This window comes from Patella vulgata, chromosome 1, assembly GCF_932274485.2.
Source record: "Patella vulgata chromosome 1, xgPatVulg1.2, whole genome shotgun sequence".
Classification (NCBI taxonomy): domain Eukaryota; kingdom Metazoa; phylum Mollusca; class Gastropoda; family Patellidae; genus Patella; species Patella vulgata.
The window spans coordinates 68,409,902-68,432,425 of record NC_065879.2 but is presented as its reverse complement, the minus strand read 5'-3'; the positions used below and the strand labels follow the sequence as shown (position 1 = coordinate 68,432,425).

The following is a 22,524-nucleotide window of genomic DNA, read 5'->3' as shown; positions in this document are numbered from 1 at the left end:
TTTCTAGCGTCTAGTTATTCTAGTCTACATAACTCCATTTGATTTGGTGCAATGTGTCTAGCCTCGTCCCTCGAGTCTCTCAATACAACTGGGGCTGAAGCGCATTATGGTACACGATTCGTGTACCAATGTTAAAAAAAATATTTTATCTTAAATATCGGATATCAGAAGCTCATCTTTTCCCGGTAAGTTTACCTCATCAATGTTGATTTAAATTGACCAATAATTCGTGTTTTCAATGTCGAAGATTTTGGAGGATTTTGAGTTACGGACTTAGGTCCTTTAAGTTTCCTTCAAGCCAATTCGAAGGATGTTTCTGGTTAGTCAGCACTAAGTTCCATTGACGTAGGAGCCACGATGGGGAGGAGGGGGGGGGGGTGCAGTGGAGGGCCAGCCCTAACGTTCGCGCTATCTGCCTTTCGGGCAGACAGGTAAAGTGTAAACAAAAATTACTGACTCCGCCGTCAGTAACCCGAAATTTTTTCGGGCTTTTTAGGTTAACTGTTCCACCATCATTCATCGAACCCATCTAGATGGGACCAAGTATAATATTGTCTCGATATATTGTGTTATATTCATATCTTAGCTTGATAAAGACCTAGAGAAACCTAATCGAAACGTTGCTTATTAATAAGCACTAATTCCACTGAATTGTTACCTGTCTATTTCAGCTCAACTAAATGCCATTGAAACAATTTATACTTTTGGGTGTTTTTATTTATTTCTTTTTTTAAAAATGATAATTGGCGGTGAAAACTCTTACAAACCTTTATATTATTCCTGTGCAACTATTATCTGAAGCCCACGGTGAAAGGCATTCAGCTACCAAGACAGAATATTTGCGATGTAACTGAACGATGAAAACAAATACATCAACTCAAATACGTCGCTATTCCTGGCAGTTTAAGAGCGTCACGGTGGCTTAGTGAGCCCTTGTGTTGGCCGGGATTTTCCGGCGTGGATTCCCCTTATCAGTGGTGTTGGTCGACAGAGGGCCTAGTAAAGACCGCTGTCTAGTCGATCGGATGGGACGAAAAACCGAGGTCCCACATTGGTGTGCCGTTGCGCCGCTGTTTGGGCAAAATTTCTGTCATAGCACAGCGTATGCTGCATGCCCGTTTTCATTAGCCCATGCAGCCAGAGCAAAAAAGTGGGTGGACACGTAGTGACGGGTGTCTTGTACGAAGCAGGTTCTGCTGGTACTTTCTAGAATACTTGATAACACTTCTCGTATTTAGGATGATCACGTAGCTAATTTTCACTGTTCTAAAATATTACACTGCAACCAAAACTCAAAGCACAATAAGCCAAGAATAATTATTCTTCATTCATTTGTGACCCCACATTTTAAATGACTTACAGCCTTTATTTGGCTATGGAAATCGATATACGTCTTGATAAAAGTAATGAAACCTCGATCAACAAGTTAGACCGGATTAAACAACAACAAATTGATCGTGTCTGCAGATACAAGACTATAATAGAAACAGCATAAAAAGCAATACGAAATTTGAATAACACAATGTAAGTATTATATAGGCTACATTTAAGGGTTTTATTTATTTCATAAACACACCTGCAGAAATATTATTAGTTATTATTGAACTGAGGCTAAAATTACTTATTAACATGACATCTTATCGGATATGTTTAAAGAAGGTTTAATGTATAGGGAGAGGCCTTCGTTGGTTGGTACAATTTGTTTTACACTTTCACGATGTCGTAAGCAATGAAGATAGCGTCAAATATTAACTCTTTAGACTGCTACAAAAATAAGCAATCCATAACAATATGTACTGTGTTTAGAGCTATTTTTAGCTACGCGTAATCACCGATAAAAGGCGAGATGCCTTCAGAAATATATATGAATTATATTGAGCTTATACGTATCAATTTTCACTTAATTCATATTACCCGATGTTTAGTGTCGATAGTGAAAGGAAATTTGTTACACTTTTTTTTCTTCTCTTCTTTGAAAATTGAAATGGGATTTAATGTCCTACTGCTATGACTGAACTAATGCAGACAGGCATACACCATACGATGTGCTATAATGAGGGGAATTTTGCACGGACAGCAGTACCACGGCTTACTTTTATTTCGAATTTCAACTGCAAAGGTTTTTTACGTGCACGCCAATGTGTAAACGGGATCTCGATTTCCCGCCCCATCCGAACAAGTAGCCTACGTTGTCCGTTGCCAGGGCATCCATTCTGCATCATGGAAAGAGGGAACTACGCCGGAAAATTCTCTTCTTTTAAGTAAAACTTGAAATACGATACATGCAACAGGTTGTTCAAAATCCCTTATGTTCTTTAATCAATTTACACCTGCTTTCAGACTCAATAACGTTTCTTTGTACTGTTTTATGCCCTATACCTATTTAATTTAGGTCAAATTAAAATTTTGAATTGGATGTGTGATGAAACGCTATTTTTAGTGTTTCAGGCATTAATGCAAATCTAGACTCAGTCTTATATATTCATAATATGGTCCAAAAGATTATAAAGCTTGGCAGAGAACTAAGCAACTATTTTGTATTATCAATAGCGGACATGTTCAATAATGCGTGTTGATTCATTTCGTCTGCCGTCTTTACGAATGATTTAATAGAATGACCTGCTATGTATACTATAAAGTCACATGACCCCACCCTTACATGTCAGAAGTTTCCTGCTTGTTTGATTTATGTCATCCGTGTTATGACTCATTCGTGACACTTTATAGAGTTTACAAAACTATTTAAAAACAAATGATCACTTGAATTCGTTCGGTTGGGACGGAAAAGAATAAAATGAGGTTCCATACATACATTTACTGCGCACGCAAAAGATCTGGAGAAATAGTTTCGCAAGTTTGAGTTTTTGCATAAGTTCAGTTACAAACTTCGAACACCTCCAATGTATCTAGCTGTATTGTCTATTTTGGTCAAATCTAAAAACCCTTTTTTATCATTAGCCAGAGACAGCCTATTCCCTGAAAAGCATTGTTTATTGTTTTGAACTTCCTTTATGTCACACCAAATTTGATACTATGCTGTATTCTCTCATTCTTACCCATCGGCGGCGTTATTGAGTTTCTCTTGAAAAGAGAATTTAAGATCTGGGTGTCAATCTAAAGACAAGTAAAGACTATTTAACAGATTTTCCCAAGGATCAATGTTGTGTATTTGTTCTTTAAAAATTTGTCAACTTTGTTGAAACAATGACGCGACAATAATATTTACTTCTATAGCTATAGTAAAAAGTGAACTTAAACTGAATAAAAATAAACCCTTGAAATGCTAATGTTGTTCTAGGAGATATAGGGTTTTGAAAACGGTTTAAAGTCTCTTTAACATAACATTTCAATCATTCTGAGACGATGGCATGGTAACTTATATTTTTTAGCTTAAAGGAGGCAAGTCTGTAACTCAATATCATCCAGTCTTCGATATTGCAAACACGACTTTTTGGTTTTGGTCAATTTAAATCAACTTTAATTTTGTTATCTTACTGTGAAAAGATGGGCTTCTGATATTCAGTAATCAAGACAAAATGAATTTTTTAAAATTGTCACACGAATAGCGTGTAATGAAGCGAGGCGACAAACGAGGCTAAACATATTCCATGCACAGGAAAATACTACCGGTGTAGAGTGGAATAACCAGACACCAAAGGCTGCCATTCAATTTGGACTCTTCGCGTATTTCGCGGAACCATAACTGATTAGAAATTACAGTAAAAACAGAGGAAATTGATATCATGGTCAAAACAACCATAGTTATTGAAAATCGAAACCCTTGCCTATTGACACTCTTAAAGGCTTTATGGACAATGTAGGCCTAATAGTCAAATTGCAGCAAATGAAATTATTGCTATAGCGACTCCGCCGAAGACAACAAAGCGGAATACTGTTAACTATTCACTCTTCTCCATTTTAAAACAACTAGCCTTGAATAAATAAATAGAATAAAAGTAAACAACTGCCACTATTCATTTCTCTTCGCATGTATGGAAACAAAGAAATACTCGCGGACCTTCTTTAAATACGCGCTTTTATATCAAAGCAGTTTGTTTAAGACAAAGTCACATATTTCAAGATTTAAATGCCGCTTGTTGAATTTTGCATCCTTTAGTTTTGTTCTTTGCGGAAACAATTTCTAGTGAAATCAAATAATTACCCGTGTTCCCGAAATCTTTGCTAAATTCCACTATTGTTCGTTTCCCAGGGTGATAATATACAATTTTGGTAAATTTCTTAAAAGCCAGACACAGGTGCATGGTCGCTTTAAGCCTCTGAACGTCCAAATATATTTTCATTGTCAGCTGGAATTCAAATTAAGAATCGGGATTGAAACGCCAACAAAAACACACAAAATCATAATATTGTGACCCCTGAACATTTAGAGAAATTTTCTTGACCATTGACCTTTACGAAAACGCTTTAATCATCGTCTTTGTTAATTGACATCTTTCTTCTAAATTCGGTCGATTCCTGATTCCCCATGTGTTGGCGTTCGCCTCGATTGGTATATAATGCTTTCTTACCTACTTGAGGCAGTTGCCTTCCAGATACTTTAGATACTAGATGGTCGACCCCTAACCCTAACCCTGGAATTTCATTGGTAGAGGTGAGGAAGGACAGGGAATTTATTACAACCAACGATCTTTCACTTATTTTTGGTGTACTCATTATTGTTTTTGTGCTTCCTTGGCGACATTCCCTACATATATTGCAAGATAACATTGCGACATTGTTATGTTTCCATACAAATGTACTGATCACATGCATATACTTCCTTTGGGGCGTTACTGTGTCATTGGGAATCTTGTTTTCCTTGATGAGGTATGGATATTATATATATTTAATATTTGTACACTGGAAAGCGGACGTTAAATACAGTTATTTCACACACACTGGGAAGAATGTTTCTTACAAGAGACGGTAGTTTTATGTTGGGCGTATTCAAGAATAGAGTTTAATGTAGTTGTATGATAGTATTATAATATGTTTAAAGGAACATTCGGTGAAAATATCATTTGGATTTTCGATAATTACTAACATTTATTTTCTTGGTGAGTGCGATAGTATCCCTTTAACTGACTACCAGAATGTGTTTATTGTATTCAGCACAGAGTTTGTACCTGTTAGCCTATTGACTAATATAAAACATATAGACGAATGATACACACACATAATAAAACATATGAATGTTAGGCGGCCATACGGTCTAGTCTATTGATTAATCTAAAACGTACACGTATAAAATAGAATGAAATGAAATGGGGTTTAACGTCCTATTCATCTGCGCTGACTGGGCTAATGAAGACGGGTATACGCCATTATAGTATGCCATGATTGAAATTTTGCCCCGGACAGCGGCAAGGGATCTTTTATGTGTAAAGGAGACTTTGTTTTTTTGTCCCATCTGAAAGACCATACAGTGCCCCTTGCCAGGCCATCTGTATTGCTCCACTGACCAAAGGGGGGGGGGGGCTCACGCCGGAAAAAACGATGAACTTTATTTCGACCAATACAGTTATCGAACACGGGGCATCCAGGTTAGCGAGCCAACATCTTACTCACTGAGCCACCGTTGTTCCACGTACACTTATAATATAATGGCTTAGTCTGAAAAATATAGAATAGAACGGGGTTAAACACACTACTTCCGTTATTTTGAAACAAACGGTTATGCATTTATATCTATGGTTAAGTGTGCAATGCATGGTTGGTACAATTTGTTTTACACTTTCACGATGTCTTACTCACTGAGCCACCGTTGTTCCACGTACGCTTATAATATAGTGGCTTAGTCTGTAAAATATAGAATAGAACGGGGTTTAACACACTACTTCCGTCATTTTGAAACAAACGCTTATGTATTTATTTTTTATGGTTAAGTGTGCTATGTATGGCAGTTGAATTGGCGGCAACTGCTTTTTTCCGCCTACTCTTCTTCGATTTCCAACTCTATACAGGCTTTTGTTTTGAGGTGCACTTCAATGTGAACTTGCTTATGATATAAACAGAGCATCAATATCACGATATCCTGCTAGTCTATACTAATATTTGTGACTGTCGTTTGTCTGTCTGTCTGTTTGTCTGTCTGTTCGGGGTTGGCGGCTACACTAAGTCTGCCCCGAGTCTGAAATTTAGGGTATAGGGGTAGCTCGGACCGGGGAGTAACATAGGCCAGGTGGCGTTAGTCTACCACGTCCGGTTTCGGGGTTATGACCTCCGAGCGAAGCCGAGCATTCTGCTAGTAATAAATACTGGGTTTATGCTAATAACAGTAAGACATGTAGGCCTATTTATACGTTATTGGAAAATAAACAAATCACTACGTCGTATTTGGGCCTGACAAGGACAGCTGTCTAGTCGTTCGGATGGGACGAAAAACCGAGGTCCCGTGTACACATTGGCGTGCACGTAAAAGATCCCTTGGCAGTTGGAATTCGATATAAGAGTAGGCCGTATCGCCGCTGCCCGGGCAAAATTTTCCTCATAGCACACTGTATGGCGTATGACCGTCTTCATTAGCCCAGTTTAGGAGTAAAACTGTAGGACGTTAAACCCCATTTCATTTACGTCGCATTTGTATTGTACGTTAGTTGATTGATTAATGATCGATAATTGTTATGCTATTTATTTTGATATCCTTATAAAAGTCAGTAATTATATAAATAGCCCTTCGTGTAAATATGTCACGTTGACTTGTCTTATATATAGAGGAAAGAGGATAAAAGGCTTTCCACGTCAGTACATATATCACAGGGAAAAATAATAATGGGTTACTTCGCCATGTCAAGAAAGTAGGAAGTTAAACCCCATTTCATTTGTCAATACAGGTCTAAGCGACAATTGTCAGTTTTGGGCCATTTCTGAAGCAATGGTTACACGCATTGCCAGCTCATTAACCATTGCTACACCAGACAACAATTACGGATGAACGCGTTTATTTGTGTACCAAATTCGTTTGACGACTAATGAAACGCCTATGAAATATTCTGATTGTCAGATACTTTTTCTCATCTCATGCTTTTGAATAGCCTGCAAACGAACTCGGTACAACAATGAAATAAAAATGCACACCAGAATTTTGGTTCCCACGGTACTGATATCATAGTTTGTTTGATGGAATCAGTGTACAATTGCATTCAGAGTTTTAACAGTTGAATCTTCACAGTGTATACGGTGTTTATATCTCACAACAAGACTAAACCCGTCTGTTTAAACAGCCTGTATTCCACACTTTTGCTGGGGAACAAAACAGAACAGTCATGGTATATCTAATCGAAGTGTGGTATAATATTATCTACACTGTGGGATATGTGTATATCTACCAGTAAATGACTCTGTATATGACCAGACAAACTGTACATCCGTTTCACGTGCTATAACGGTAAATATTAGTCGTATTGGTGTCAGAAGTGGTATAAGTGTAGACATGACCGGTCTGTATGTAACCAACGGGTCTATAGTATATTATATATCTATAATATATGGTCAGCTATGATATATAGGAATATTGTATATAAATATAGATCATAATCAAAAGGTAAGCTGTTTAATATACGGTTATCTATGTAATGAGAAACTATCTGAAATTCGTGTGCCGTTATGACTTCTTTCAAATAAACACTGACTACCTTATAGCGGTTAGGAAATGGATAATACATTATGTCATAGACTTAAATAGGTATCAGTCTGCACGATTTGAAATGAGAATTTGTTTTCTTTTCTTTTTTTATTAAAAAACAATGCAGCATTTAGTATTGTGACTTTGATGTTGAGACTGTTAGTTGGAACCATTTGGAGAATATATAAGATGTATCTAATTGATGTAATCTTCAACAATGATTGAAAATTATTGAATGTAAGCTAATTTGTTTTAAGATATGGTCTATTATAGTTTTTGAATAATTTGAGGTTTGTCTGATTTTTGCTTCAGTTCATCACATAGAGGTGGATTCTGCGTATTATCGGCTTCGCTTAAGTAAGATTTAGTTAAAGAGCTGACAATTCTCGCTATAATAGTTAAAAATAGATAATGAAAAGGGAATATTTTGACAATTTCAGTCAAATTACTTTATTCTGAGTTATCGCCGTTGGAAGAACACTGTAGTCTCGATTGTCATTATAGTACCTCTGTTACAATAATAAATAAAGTTTCGATTGCCCATTTAAATCATTAACCGTAAATCATATTTAAATCTGTTGAAAATCAAAATCATCCGAAGTTCTGCTCTAGAGTGTTGATTATGGGTTTGGCATGTAAATAAATGTCTAATGAATGGTTTTTATTTTATGATCATTAGTGGAATACCGCGTTTTATCAGTGAAATAAAAGTGTTATTCCACTGGCTAGTTGTTTTTACCTAAAATGATTGTAAAATCATAAAATAAATAGAACATTTGTCGTTTTGTCGTGAATAACATATTTTATTTCATCTCTAAGCAAGAAAACGTTTATATTTTCACTCATGCTACGCATTCGTGAAAATATAAGTTTTCTTGCTTCTCGATGAAATAAAATATGTTATTCACTCTAAAACGACAAATATCCTCTATATATTTGAGGTCAAACGAAAGATCTGCAATATGCAGATTTAGCTCTTGAATAATGCATCTTTAATGAAAATGGTGGATTTTTTTGGATGACATGTCGTTCTTTAGTTGTGTTATATTTCATGTGAAAAAACGGTTTTGGGTGCATTTTTAGTTAATTATACCGAATGAAAATAACTTTCCAGTCTTCTATAGATTTTTCGTCATAAAGCCTACTGACAAGATTAATACATTTTTAGTTTGTGTTGAATATTTATTATGATTAAAAGAACCATTTCAGGTAATATTAATTATAGGTAGCGTAAACCGTCGTGCGTGATGCAGGGTATGCCCATTCTTCAACACCTGATACAGTCTTCATAATAGTGGCGCTGTGTTGTTTTTTAAATTAAATTTTCTGTATAAAGATATTGTATTTATCCACGAAAAAATGTCGTTTTGTTAAACGGTTACGACAGAATATGATATGTCACAGAAAACTGAGATGTTGTTTATTTTGAACAATTCATGCTTTCATCTATATAAATGTATAGATATGTATAGATATAATACATACAATGTATACCCACGTATTAGTAAACTTATTAAATATTAATGATATTTACTTCCTGTTGCTATATAAGTTATACGCTCTAGTTAATATCTGATAAATTTATACTATCTAATAATCATTATGTCGTACATATAAATGTTATCCGTAACTGTCAATTAATTAAACCCCCTAAAGGTCCACAGACAAATTTAATGAAATGAGGTTTAACGTCTAACTGTTCTGCAACCAACCGGGGCTAAAGAAGACATACATCCCAGGATCTTTAACTTGGAGTCAATGGTATACACGAGACCCCGGATTTTCATCCCACCCGAACAAACAGACGCTGGTCATGTCAAGTGTGTTACTGGCAAGGCTTTATAAATACGATTTGTCTGTAATTATATGCATAGTTGTAATAAATCTATCAAGCCATAGCTGAGATATAGACATTTTACAACGCCTTTAATCCTCATCTTAAGATTAGTTAATATTTTGATGTAATCATAATAAAGTTGATTTCCGTGACTATCACGTTTATACCTGATTGATAAAAACATACACTATATTAAAACTATATTAAAAGTTGTGTCATAAAAAACACATCTAGCCATCATCTATCATCGTTAAAATCAAATAACCATATTCTTATCTAAATTAAATAACCACGTGTCTTAAACTATTCAAAGCGGATGTTAAATAGTTTCGATTGAGATAAGATAGTCTAAGCATAGGAAGGCGCTAAAATCGCAGATAATTATTTTTTGTATTTGTTTAGTACATAAACATTATGATACATTTCATGGTTAGCGCGTGTGCGTGAAATCACAAGGTCTGTCATTGAGTCAAGTGGCGGGGTGTCGATTCCCCACTTGTACGTGACAAGGAGTAGGGTTGCCTGTCCAGCCTCGTGGGTTTTCTCCGGGTCCTCCGGTTTCATCCGACTGCTAAAGACCCCTGCGCGCAAGCATTTTATTGAAATAAAATTGAACCATGTGTTAGTCACAAGGTCTGTCATTGAGTCAAGTGGCGGGGTGTCGATTCCCCACTTGTACGTGACAAGGAGTATATAGGGTTGCCTGTCCAGCCTCGTGGGTTTTCTGCGGGTCCTCCGGTTTCATCCGACTGCTAAAGACCCCTGCGCGCAAGCGTTTTATTGAAATAAAATTGAACCATGTGTTAGTCCTGAAATGACTTAGTTTGTGTCTGGTGGACGTTAAACCCCATTTCTCTCGCTCTCTCTTTTGATAGCAGACTTTATTTCAAATGTTCAAGGGGCTTTGCCGAATTTCGTGATTCTGAGATATTTGGTATTGATGTTAGACTACAAGTAGAAAGGGAATGTCCATGATTTGGAAATCTCCTTAATATGTAAATTTGGTTTCAAAATATTAATTTAGTTGTAAGTACATCCACTCCCCGCATCCTTTATCTTGAAAATGCCCATGTGCCCTGACATTTACTTGATAAGGACCATATAATTCTTGGTTATAATAAATCATAATATATTATTCGTGGCTATAGTATTGAACAGTTTCCATCTAATGTCTGTATATTATATGAAAGTTGATATATGTTCTCACCTCTACTTATCATCATGATATTTACCTGCAGACATGTTGTTTATAGTAATTGGTTTCAGGTAGTCTACCTAGAAGTAATGTAGAATGAATGGTGTGACGAAATGGTTTTTGAGACTTAAGTAACGATACAGTTGGGTGTGGGGTGTTGGGGTATAATTAAATCAGTTATTGAGACTGTCCCATAATAACAGCTTTTTGACGGGTCAAATTTAACACCACCCCAAGTTCAAACACTCCAATTTCAAAATATACCTCTTCTATGACAATGTAGTGTATCTAGTCGGTCGGATTGTACGAGAAACTGAGGTACACACTGGCGGCACATAAAAGAACCTCCGACATTTTAAAATCAAGGAAGAGTATGGTTGAAACGCCGCTGTCCGAGGAAAATTCTCCTCCCACACACACGTAAACATGGAATAGATGTTACGAAGACGTTAAGCCCCATTCTAAACAATTACTATACAACCCCGTTATACAACTGTTTTACTATAATGTTTGAAGTAGGTGTCGTACACGAGGTAGGTAATGTATACTTTATGGGGAACACTCGATACCTTGTCTGAGACAGGTATGTTGTCTATATAAGTACAGAAGGATATAGTTCTGTGATGTATGTATGTAAGTATACCTGTGTTCTACATGTTGTTTAAGGTAATTAGTATCAGGTATTTTACCTGCTAGTACAGTAATATGATCTACCTGTGAATGTAGGTATATTTGCCGGTATGTAAGATGCATTATGATATATGGTATTCTTCTTACTGGCGCGTGAGAAATATCTTGATTTAATACAAACCATGTAAAAGGGTGGAGCGGAGTGTGTGTAAGTATGTGTATGGGTGTGTGAGGGGGGGGGGGGGCACCTGTAAAATGTTGCAATACACGTGGCAATTCGCTTCTTTATTCGGTAAAATAAATTTATATCTAAGGTTCAAAATTGGAAAATTAGTTTCTTAATAACCACATTATTTGAGGCAGAGGGTAGTCACGGTGGCACAATGAGAATGGCTCTGGCTCATCTCAGGTGGTCCGGGGTTCGATCTTGTCATTGATACCGGACGGGGAGGGTCTGCCAAGGAAAACTGCCTAGCCGTTCGGAAATAAAGAAAACCCCATGACAATTTTGCCCGGGCAGCGGCGTTTCCACCTAGTCTTCGTCGACGCCGAATTCCAGCTGCCAAGGGTTCTTGATCGTCCCATCCAAACAATCGAACCCTAGACCGTCTGTTTAGTGAGCCAGTCCCGTCCTAACTGAACAACAGCAGTACCTATGGTGATAATAAAGACGGGCGGTCATTGTAATTCCTATTTATTACGTGAAATGGAAACAGAACAACACATGTTTTCAGAACAAAAATGATTTAATTAAAAGAAAGACCGATTTTCAGATAATAATAGGCAAGAAATCTAATGTAAAAATTGAATACTACTTAACCAAGAAACCATATGTAAAGGTAATTATATTATTTACACCTGTCGAAATATATGCTTGCTTCAAGTGAAGGTGAGTGATCTTCAATGCCATTTCCAAGGTCAGATATAAACCAATAAAACATAATCCAGTATTATTGTAACCTTGTATAATTGGTCTGTATAGTTAGATGATTGACTGCGTTTCACATTTTCAGTAGACGGATGGAGTCAGGGGCGAAGATAGGCAAATGGGCCGATTTTTTGGCTGGGTGGGCCGTTTTGGGGTTTTTTTATTTTTGTTTTTTTGCTTTTTTGCTTAGTGGGCCGTTTTTTCCGTGCAGATGGTCCGGTTTGCTGGAGTCTCTTATACATTCAATCAAACCAAAAGTTCGTATTGCCTAGTACATATCAGTAGAAAGTAAACATCTTACATTACATGTAAATGATGATAATGATCACTGTCTGTCTTTTTGTACTTTATTTTGGAAATACGAATTTAGAGATTATGCAGGCGAATTTTTCTTTGTTGTTGTGTCGAATTTCGCTTCAAGAGGGAGCGGCTTTTTATTGATATGGTAGGCCGATTTGAATTTCTAATGCTGGGTGCGGGGTCCCTGCTGATGGTACATAGTCTATAGATAAGTGATCTGTAATGAAATCGGATGAATTATTTCAGACAGATGATACCCCTTTAATTTAAAAATCGCAGAATTCGGACAAAATTGATTGTCATTCAAGACAAATTGTTTAATATGGATACGTGTAATGAGCATATTAATTTAGTTTCGTGTAACAAATCATTGTCATTCGATTTATTATTAACATGGCCCGAGTGCTTGACCTTGGAAGAAATTTAAAAGCGCGTTTGAACTTGGTAGGTCCGTATAAAAAGAATAAAAAATATCTATTTTTCAAGAAGACTATGCTACGTGTGTTCTTGGATTCCATGCAAAATATTATTTTTATACCCAATGCATCGCGAAGTAAAAACGTTTAGAATTTCATAGGAGTTGTACATGTACGTAGTGAACAAAACTTGGATCTAAATATGCCAGTTCTTATATTTTCGATAATAAGCTGAGTCTGCGGTTTGGTGAAATTAATTAGTCACTTTTAAGACTTTATAAAAGCACCGACATTTAGGTTGTTTTGTTGTGACCTTCTGTCAAACTCTCTTTTACCAACTCCAAGCAATTTGATCATTATTAGTACACATATTGAACTTATTGATGTTGTACTTCTTATTTATCTACACATTTACTATTTTATTTATTATTATTTGTGTATTGTATTTCATACCATTTATGCCTTCCATTTTAATATGCCTTAGGCCATTTTGCTTGCTAATCAAGGAGGTAACCCTGGTACCAAACTAAACCGTGGCACCGGAAGTTAGTTTAATGATGAGAAGAAAGACGCCATGTGTAAAAGTAATCATGATTGTAAACTGGTTATATCTGTTGTACCTGGTTAAACCTAAGATGATTTGATGGCTAGGTTTTATGTTATTTTGATAGCCGGCTGGTCCAGAGATCCCAATTAGTGTAAACAGTGCAATACACTATAAAACTCTATCTGGAATCGTTTTACTGCTGATCGTCGTTGTAGGTAATCATCCCAAGCATATAATGGAAAAATGATAAATGGAACAAACCCCAATAACAGTCTTATATGGAAATATTCAAATAATATAAAATCCGATCTAGTGGACAATTTAGCCCGGACGAAATTAATTAAGGCGGTCCTGTTTTAACTGATTAAGTGTCGCCCAAGACATCAAAAGCGAACTATGCCGTTTTCGGACTGAAATTCCGAAGATTCTATTGATGGTATACATAACAGGGAATTTCGAAAAAATTAACTACATGTACTATAAAATATTGATACCGTCATTGCATAACTTTAGCTCATTGCTTTCAAATTGTGTCCATGTTTGACCCTCACACTTCGCAAACTGTACCAGAAAACCTCATTGTTGAGTACATTGAATGCACTGGTAGAGATAAAACTTGTAGTTGTAAGAACATTTTGGTCAAGGATGAGAAAGTCATCTCCTTTATTGTTGAACATACTGCTTGATACATGATGTGATAAAAGAACAGAAGAGTCTTGACGTAAAAGAACAACATATCTTTGATGTGTGCGATAAATCCAGGTGCTAGTTTGCTTACATTGGTTGTGTTAATTTATGAATGATACTGACTTTGTATGGTACAATTGGTCGTGCTGATCTGACATATTATAAACCTCAAACGTGATAATCAGCTTTCGTGTTGATGGTGAATTGTATCTTTCGAGTTGATGGTAAACTGTATCTTTCGAATTGATGGTAAAAAATTTTAAATGCCGCATTCTTGTAAGTTCTGGGGGAAATCACGATGGCTCTTGAGTATGTCGCTTGAGAACTAACCAGGACGTACCGGGTTCGACCGCATTGTTGGCCGAGGGACTTCCCCTGGATTTTCCAGCATGGTCTGCCCTTGTCATTGGAAAGAAAGAGTGTGGACTCGTTCGGAATGGTATGATAACCGAGGTTCCGTGTACAAATTGCACATTGAAACTCGATTTCCACCATAAATCACAACGCGTATGCCCGTCTTGCAGAAAAGTAGAACGTTAAACTCCAATTCATTTTATATTTAAGTGCTGGGGCAAAGTACACTTCTTGAAAACTTTTAGTCCGGTGAAACTCGAAATAAGAGTAGACCGTAACACTGCAAGATTTCCACCATAAATCACTACGCGTATGCCCGTCTTGCAGAAAACTAGGGCGTTAAACTCAAAATCATTTTGTATTTAATTGTTGGGGAAAAGTACACTTCTTGAATGTAGGCTGAGAAAACTCTTAGTCCGGTTGTACTTGTCAACAGTGATGTCGAAGGAAATTGTGCTAGTCTGTTCAGATAATTTTTTTTTTACACATTCGGTGTTGCACATAACAAAAAATGCGCTTATCAGTTCAAATTCCACGATCGGTAGCCTGGGGTAAGGTGCGTAGCCATAGCAAGGACAATAATTACGATAACGTTAGTCTTAAAATGACCAAAGTATTATGTTGAGACACACCAAACCCCATTTCATTTCCTTTAAGTGTTATTTTTCTAGACACGTCACGCCCTTCATACTGTAATATATTCACTTTGACATTATCATGGTAATTCTAATAGTCTCTACTTCACTTTACGTCTTGATAGATGATATGGTATTTTATAATCAAACATTCCTGGCAATGTCTGCACATCATTCCATTTGGCATGAAAAAATAAACCATCAGTCTGCTAGGAACTTGGAACTATGGGGCTTTCATGAATAAAAATGAAAGGATAAAAAACTGGCCATGTCTTTGAAAACGAATCACCGAGTTAGAGGTATGCGACTATAATTAACGTTTCGTGTTAAAATTAAGTCTTTATTTCGCTTCAACATCCGCCCGTTTTCATTAGTCCAGTAGGTGCAGAAAAGCGGGATCTTAAACCCAATTTCATTTCGATTTCTACGGTTAAACCCATATCTAACATATATTTGATCTCGACCATTCTAGTGTATAATGTCTTCACTATATATAACGAATTTTAGCCAGGACAAAATAGCAACCATTGCGTGTGCGGTAAATGGATTTCTGGCTGTTCAAGTATGCGATAACTGAATATTTAAAATACAAACTGAAAGGTCATCTTTGCTCTAAACCACTCGTAAGACATAATATTTATATTTTAGAATCTCTGTACGACTTTTGGCACTGTATACAAATTTTGTCCATCCTCAACCGCTCCCCTATTCGTTGTTGTTGAAGTGGAGATATCATACACACGGATTATTGAGATTAACGTATACAGCGGTTGATCAGTATAGACGACTTTGGCGTCATTGAAATAGCTGCGTTTCCATTCGCTGTTTACATTACACAACTAAGAACACGATACTTTGATCAAATATGCCGGCTGTTGAGTAAAATTGTGTCCTGTAAAGTATAAAATACGGAATACAAAACTAAAGAAACAAATTGAAAAACATCTGATTTTAATCAAACTGGTTGCTAAGACTAGTCTTTCACACAGAACTATTTAATTGTATGTACTAAAATATTTCGGGTGCTTCTCCTTTAACTGTTACATTTACAAAGACCATTAACGTATTAGTTCTTTCTTATACTATAAACATATGTGTTGATTGTTTGTCATTATATATAAGTAACTTATATAAAACATATTACCTGTATTGTACAAACATGCTTTACACCTGTATGTGATAAACTAACATTTTACACAGGTCAAACCTTCATTCTTAACAGACTAGATAGTATTCTAGGTCGTGACAGTGATATTTCGCATGCAGCTGGTGGATAATACATGGTCTTCCCTTTACTGCATTGATGGGACTAGAATACCCCCCACCCGGTCGCGCTATTTATTCCAGGGATACGCAAAACACGGACAGAAAGGGGTTTGTCATACAGTTACAATAACTTAAATATTGCTCGAACGTATAATGGTCTTCCATGTTTTTCCACCATGACAGGTGTATATCCAAACAGCTACCCCCACCCACAGTGTCAAACTCTATCCCCTTCGTCGTTTTCTATTCTTCTGTGGGCTTTACGTCCACTTCCAACTAGGGTGATATCGCCAACACTGTTTGAGTATAAATCTGTAACGTTTTTAATATGCTGTTCCTGTCAGTACAATCGGATTATCAGTGATTAATTTTCAATTAGATAAAGATCATCGGATTAAATTCAGTTAATCACCTATTCTAGTGGGTATATTAAGACAGAGCCAATCCGTACCACTAATTGAGTAGTCTATACACTGAGGTGGGGTGGATTATAACTGGACATGCTAACATTTAATTAGTTGATACGCTATTAGTATCCAGGGGCAATCAGTCATGTATGCTGGTATCAATCTGCTGTTTAGCCTTCAGAGACAATCAGTTATTACATTAGTGCCAATCTGTATAGATAATATAATCTATATAGCAAGCTGTGTTGATGGTAAAAACTAACGTTATAATGTAAGCTTTAGATGTAATATAAATACCTTACACACCCTAGTATATCTCATTTAACATTAATGTCAAAATAACATCAGACGAGAGGTATGTAAGCTAATTTATATCTTTAGTAAATACAATGTGGTGATAAATGAAATGGGGTTTAACGTCCTGTACATTTCTGCACCCAAATTGTGCATTGTGTTGTGGAAAAAATTTGCTGAACCACCTGGTAAGTAAGCCATGGGCATATTCACTGTAGCATCTCGGTGCCCACGATGGGTTGATAATGTTTCATTCGAATGATAAAACGCTGGGTCCACAAAGTGTTTGATGAAATTTGATGATAACTCCCAACATAATAATACTATTAAACATAATGTCCTATATTCATCTTTTCTCTAGTCGAGATTTTTCTTTTTTTTCAAACTTTTATGTCATTTTTCGTATATAAAGTATACATGCTGACACTAACGTGCCACAATAAAGGGTTAAATATAGACTTCAAGACAAAGGATAGTCAAAAGTACTTATTTGACAAATATAATGGTTGAAAAATTATTGAAATCGTATGGCCATTTCAAGCTTACGCTGGTTTCTATTGATGTCACATCGCCATCTTCATGTATCTCAGACAAAAACAGTGATAATTTTACTTATATAGTTTCACAGCACATCAGTATAATTTTAGGATTTAAACTTAAGTTTATGAAAGTCAAAATGATGTCATCGTGTCATTGCATTGAAGTGTATAAAAGAAAAAAATGATGTTAGGAAGTCAAAATGACGCTTTAAAATGGCATTTTATTTTCGACTTAAACTGACCATTAACACGACACGAATCGAATGCAGGTAGTGTGTGTGTGTGGGGGGGGGGATAAGGTAGTATTGGGTTGGTGTTGAATAGTATTAGCCGTATTGGATGAATCGTCCTGCCCATAAAGGTCATTTCAGCCATAGCATAGTGGCCTATGAAGGTTGGTCGACAGCCAAACGTCTGTACGATAAAAATAACAAAACTTGAATAATATACAATATATATTATATTACCCTAACATCTGGCGAGTAAATAATAAGATCTTAGATAAATTCTTACATGATAGTACTGAAATAATAACTTGTGCAGGATATCTGAACGGAGAGGGGTACAAAATTATCTAAATGTACGTTTAAGTTGCGTTAATTGGAAGCTAAATATTGAAACATTTATAATTTTATACTGCTCATATTGGTATATTAAGTCAGTTAATGGGCGTGTCCTGTAAATGCATACTTGCCCCAATGGTCACACCCCTATTAACGCCACTTTATTAACATGATATTTTCTTGAAATACAATCGCTGTGGGCGTGGGCTGGAAAGAACATTTACCTGGGATTTCCGAGAAACATCTCCCGCATCGTCAGGTATCTTTTTGTTTCATTCACGACAAAGTCATTCATTATCTCTGATGCATTTGAGCCCGTCTGCAAGAAGTTATGAATGGCGTCTATGGCATGTGCAACACTACATGTTTTTCATTTTGAAACTTATGTCAATGACAATTTTTATTTGTTGGTATTGGGTGTGAATAGTAAGCGATATTTTAATGATGCAACAGATTAGGTGACCTATTCTGTCCGAGAAAATAGGCGTAAACATATGTGTGTATAGATCAGATGTTGAATACCACACTTGAATACCCCGACCTCGGCTGTTTGCCTGTCAATTGTTTGTTGTATTCCTGTATAGGTTGAATAACGTGCGATTTAGATGATAATGTCTGTCAACGCTTGTATGTGAACAGAATAGGTTCGCCTGCCTAACTTCGTTAGTTTTCTCCGGGTTCTCTTGTTTCCCACCCTAAAGACCGCTAAGAGAGCAAATTATTGAAATAAAGATATAGGTTTCAATCCCCTGTCCCCAGCCCCGGCTTTCTCTAAGGTTCCTTCTACATGTATACTATTGTACAGTTGTACTGCATATAGAAGTTTGTTTTTTTCTTACTTTTTGTCATCTTCGTATATTTATTTGTTATAATTTATTTTGTTTTCTACTTTCAGTGACGTTTGAACTGATATCATGGGTAACTGGTTTTCAACATTGTCCTCATACATACCATATTTCCCTGGCAAGCAGGAGCAGGTGACCTTGACTCAACATACTGAACTTGAACCGGATGTTGAGAGAATTGCACCCCCGACTGAAATAGAAGTTGCTACGTCATGTGAGCGAACGTTGTATCAAGCTGATGCGTGTGTCAAAGTCGAAGGTCATAAGAAATATATACCGTATTATAAATTTACATCTGAGGATGTCCCCAGTGAATATCAGAATGATCGTTTATTTAAGTATATTATCAATGTTGAAAACGAGTTGTCCGAATTGCAGTTAAAGTAACGGAGCTAGACATTTGGTACGGAACCGGGGTCGTTACCAAGTACAGGGGTCAACAGGTCATTGCTGTCCCACGTTCGTTGCTTCCTTCCGAAACCATGGCAACACAGACTGATATTGACTTTTTCTATGAAACATCAGATTATAAAGGCGTGTTCAAAAGTAAAGGAACAGGTCTCATAGATTTTCCTAATAACCAGGAGTTGACCCTTATGACATTTGACCCAGCACCCGAGGTCATTTGTAAGTCGTATATCCCTGACATCGACAGGTTCAAGGTGGAGGTAACGGTGACTGACGAGGATGATAACTTACGGTCAGGAGAGGCGGAAGTTTTCACAGAAGAAGGGGAGTATTACGTCATGACTAATCCAGAATTAATAGATACGGACTTCCAGGCAGAAAATTGTCAGATTAAGTTCTGTATAGATGGCTCACTCCCACCGAGCGCAGGAACCGGTGTTTTCTACATGGACGAGACAGACACTATCATATCATTTGACCCGGTTCCTGAGGTCATTAAAAGAGAACTTACCAAACGTGATGCATTGTGGCATAATGGTGGTGATGTTCCCGTACGTCCCTTTATTATATCACATCCGCATGGAACGCAGAAATCTATTTCCATAGGAACGGCATTTTCGGAGATTCAAAAAGAAATGGTGGCAAGAAGTGATTTAAAGGATATTATAACACCCGGATACGTCAGTGATATGGAGGATAGTGAATATATTAAGAAAAATATATTAGTTCACACAGCTAGCACATGTCCTGGGTCGTGCGGTGGACTTGTTATAGCTGTGGGAGACGATTCAAAAATAAGGGGCGGTTACTCTCAAGCCTTTATTCATTTACAAGGACATGAGTCAGAATTGTTGAAACTACAGACTGGATCTGAAAATATCAATGTATCCACGCTGATAGGCTGGATTTAAATTGAAAGTAATGTTAGTTTTAATGTTAATATCTTTTAATGACTACTTATTTGCTAAAGCCATGTGTATTTAGACTTAGAGTGGAGGGGGCGTTGAGACATGAAATCAATGCTACAAAAAAATAAATTGTGAATCATCTGTAGCTGCACCCATTTTAATACAAAATTAGGTTTATGCTGTAATGAATCTGGCGAAAGAGACTGGTAGACTGGAGTAAATTCAGTAGTGATTTGAACTTAAAGTCAGATGTTATTTACGTTTCGTTTTGTTTTGTGTGTTAAATTCCGGAACTAAAATAAACGCAACCAAATTGCAATTGAAAGGGAAATAAACTTTTGTGAACTTGAAAATCAACACAGACCCCTTAATAACGATTTTATTTTTTACTTTTAATATTATACTATAACTTATAAGAATATATTTATACGTCTCAATCTAAATTTGTGTTGTTTTTATTGTCTTTTTCCCACTGTTTTGGTATGGGTGGTTCCGTGAGACAGGGTTATATTAATAACTTCACTAATTATTACCTAGATTGTGGAATTTATTATGTGCAACGTCTTCTTTGGTCTATTCATCGACCCTTTGAATCATGGGGGCCGCGGTGGCCCAATGGGTAGGCGATGGCTCACTATCCAGAACGTCCAGGGTTCGATCCGGTGTTGGCCTAGAAAGTTCACTCAGTATTTTCCAGCGCGGTTTCGCCTTGTCAGTAGAGCAGGGTTGGGGCTGGCAAGGACAGCGACTATAGTCGTTCGTATGGGACGAAACTGACGTCCCGTGTATACTCTGGAGTGCACGTAAAAGAACCCTTGACAGTGGCAATTTGAAATAAGATTAGTCCGTGGCGCATCTGTCTCGACAAAATTTACCTCAACATACGTGTAGGCCCTATATACGCTGGAGTCATAGGCGTACGAGCCAGGGGGGCAGCTGCCCCCCTAACTTTCGGCCAAGCTGACTTTTCGGGCAGACGGGTAAAGTGAAAAAAAAAAATTATTTCATCAACTTGGCAAAATGAAGTGCCCGAAATCTAATAAAACACTAATTAATTTTACGGGCTGGAATAGCAGTAAAACGCGTTTGCGGCCGTCAAATATTCCAACATTTTTCTTGGGGGGTCCTTACAAGATCAGCTCCGCTTTTTCGCCTCTCGAAGAAAACGGCGCCGCTGTCTGTAAACCTGAAATGTTTTCGGGCATTTCTAGTTTTGCTTCCCTGTCACCGAGCCCTAATAAAACACTAATTTTACTTATCTTTTAATTGAATACCACGAATTTGTACTGAGTTGACTATGGATTAAAACATTTTGTCTGGAGCCACTCTACTCTGTGCGATATTTTTCAGGCATCGATTATTATTTGTGAATGCAGGTGAACAGTCTGATTGAATGGTTGGAATTTAAAATGTGATTTAAGTTACAAAACCATTGGATACTGTTGGAGTTTTTTACACGGGCTAGAATAGCAGAAAACGCATATGCGGTGGTTCAATTTTCAAAATTTTCTCCGGGGGGGGGGGGGGGGGGAGGCCTCCATACTCCGCGACGGTTGATTGGTTGTTTGGAATTCGGGTCAGTCAGGTGGGCTATATTGGACCAAATTGAAGTTGCTGTATTCACAGGCTGGAATAGCAGGAAAACGCGTTGGACTGTAAACGATTGATCTTTTGATTGGAATTCGAGTCAGCCATCTTAATTATGCTATAATAGACCACTTTGTTCAAGGACTGAAATAGCAGGAAAACGTGTTTGCAGCCGTCAAATATTCCAAAATTTTCTTTGGGGGGGGGGGGGGGGTCCATGCAAGGTAAGCTCTGTTTCTTCGCCTCTCGAGGAAGACCGACGCCGCTGTCTGTAAACCCGAAATTTTTTCGGGCATTTCGGGTTCTGCCCCCCTAACTCTCGTCGAGCCCGTGAGCCCTGGCTGGAGTGCACGTAAAAGAACCCTTGACGGTTGGAATTTGAAAAAAAAGAGTAGTCCGTTGCACGACTGTCCCCTAGCACACTGTAATATCGCGTATGGCATTCTTTTTTAGCCCAGTCGGTGCATAAAAGCAGGGAGGTTTATTTCTCATTAATTTCATTTCCATTATCTAATTTCTTTGCAAAACTTTTGTAGACCAAATTTAATAACCCA

The 22,524-nt window shown here is 37.1% G+C and overlaps 1 long non-coding RNA gene across 2 annotated transcripts; it reads left to right on the top strand.

The window, feature by feature from the left end:
* Positions 1-817: 817 nt before the first annotated feature.
* Positions 818-20,826, top strand: LOC126821748 (uncharacterized). Of its 2 annotated transcripts, none has more exons than XR_007680482.1 (2): positions 818-1,524; positions 19,118-20,826. It is a non-coding gene; the product is annotated as an uncharacterized LOC126821748 (long non-coding RNA). The 2 variants fall into 2 exon arrangements; XR_007680481.1 differs by lacking the exon at positions 818-1,524 and adding an exon at positions 7,394-7,543.
* The last annotated feature ends 1,698 nt before the right edge of the window (positions 20,827-22,524 follow it).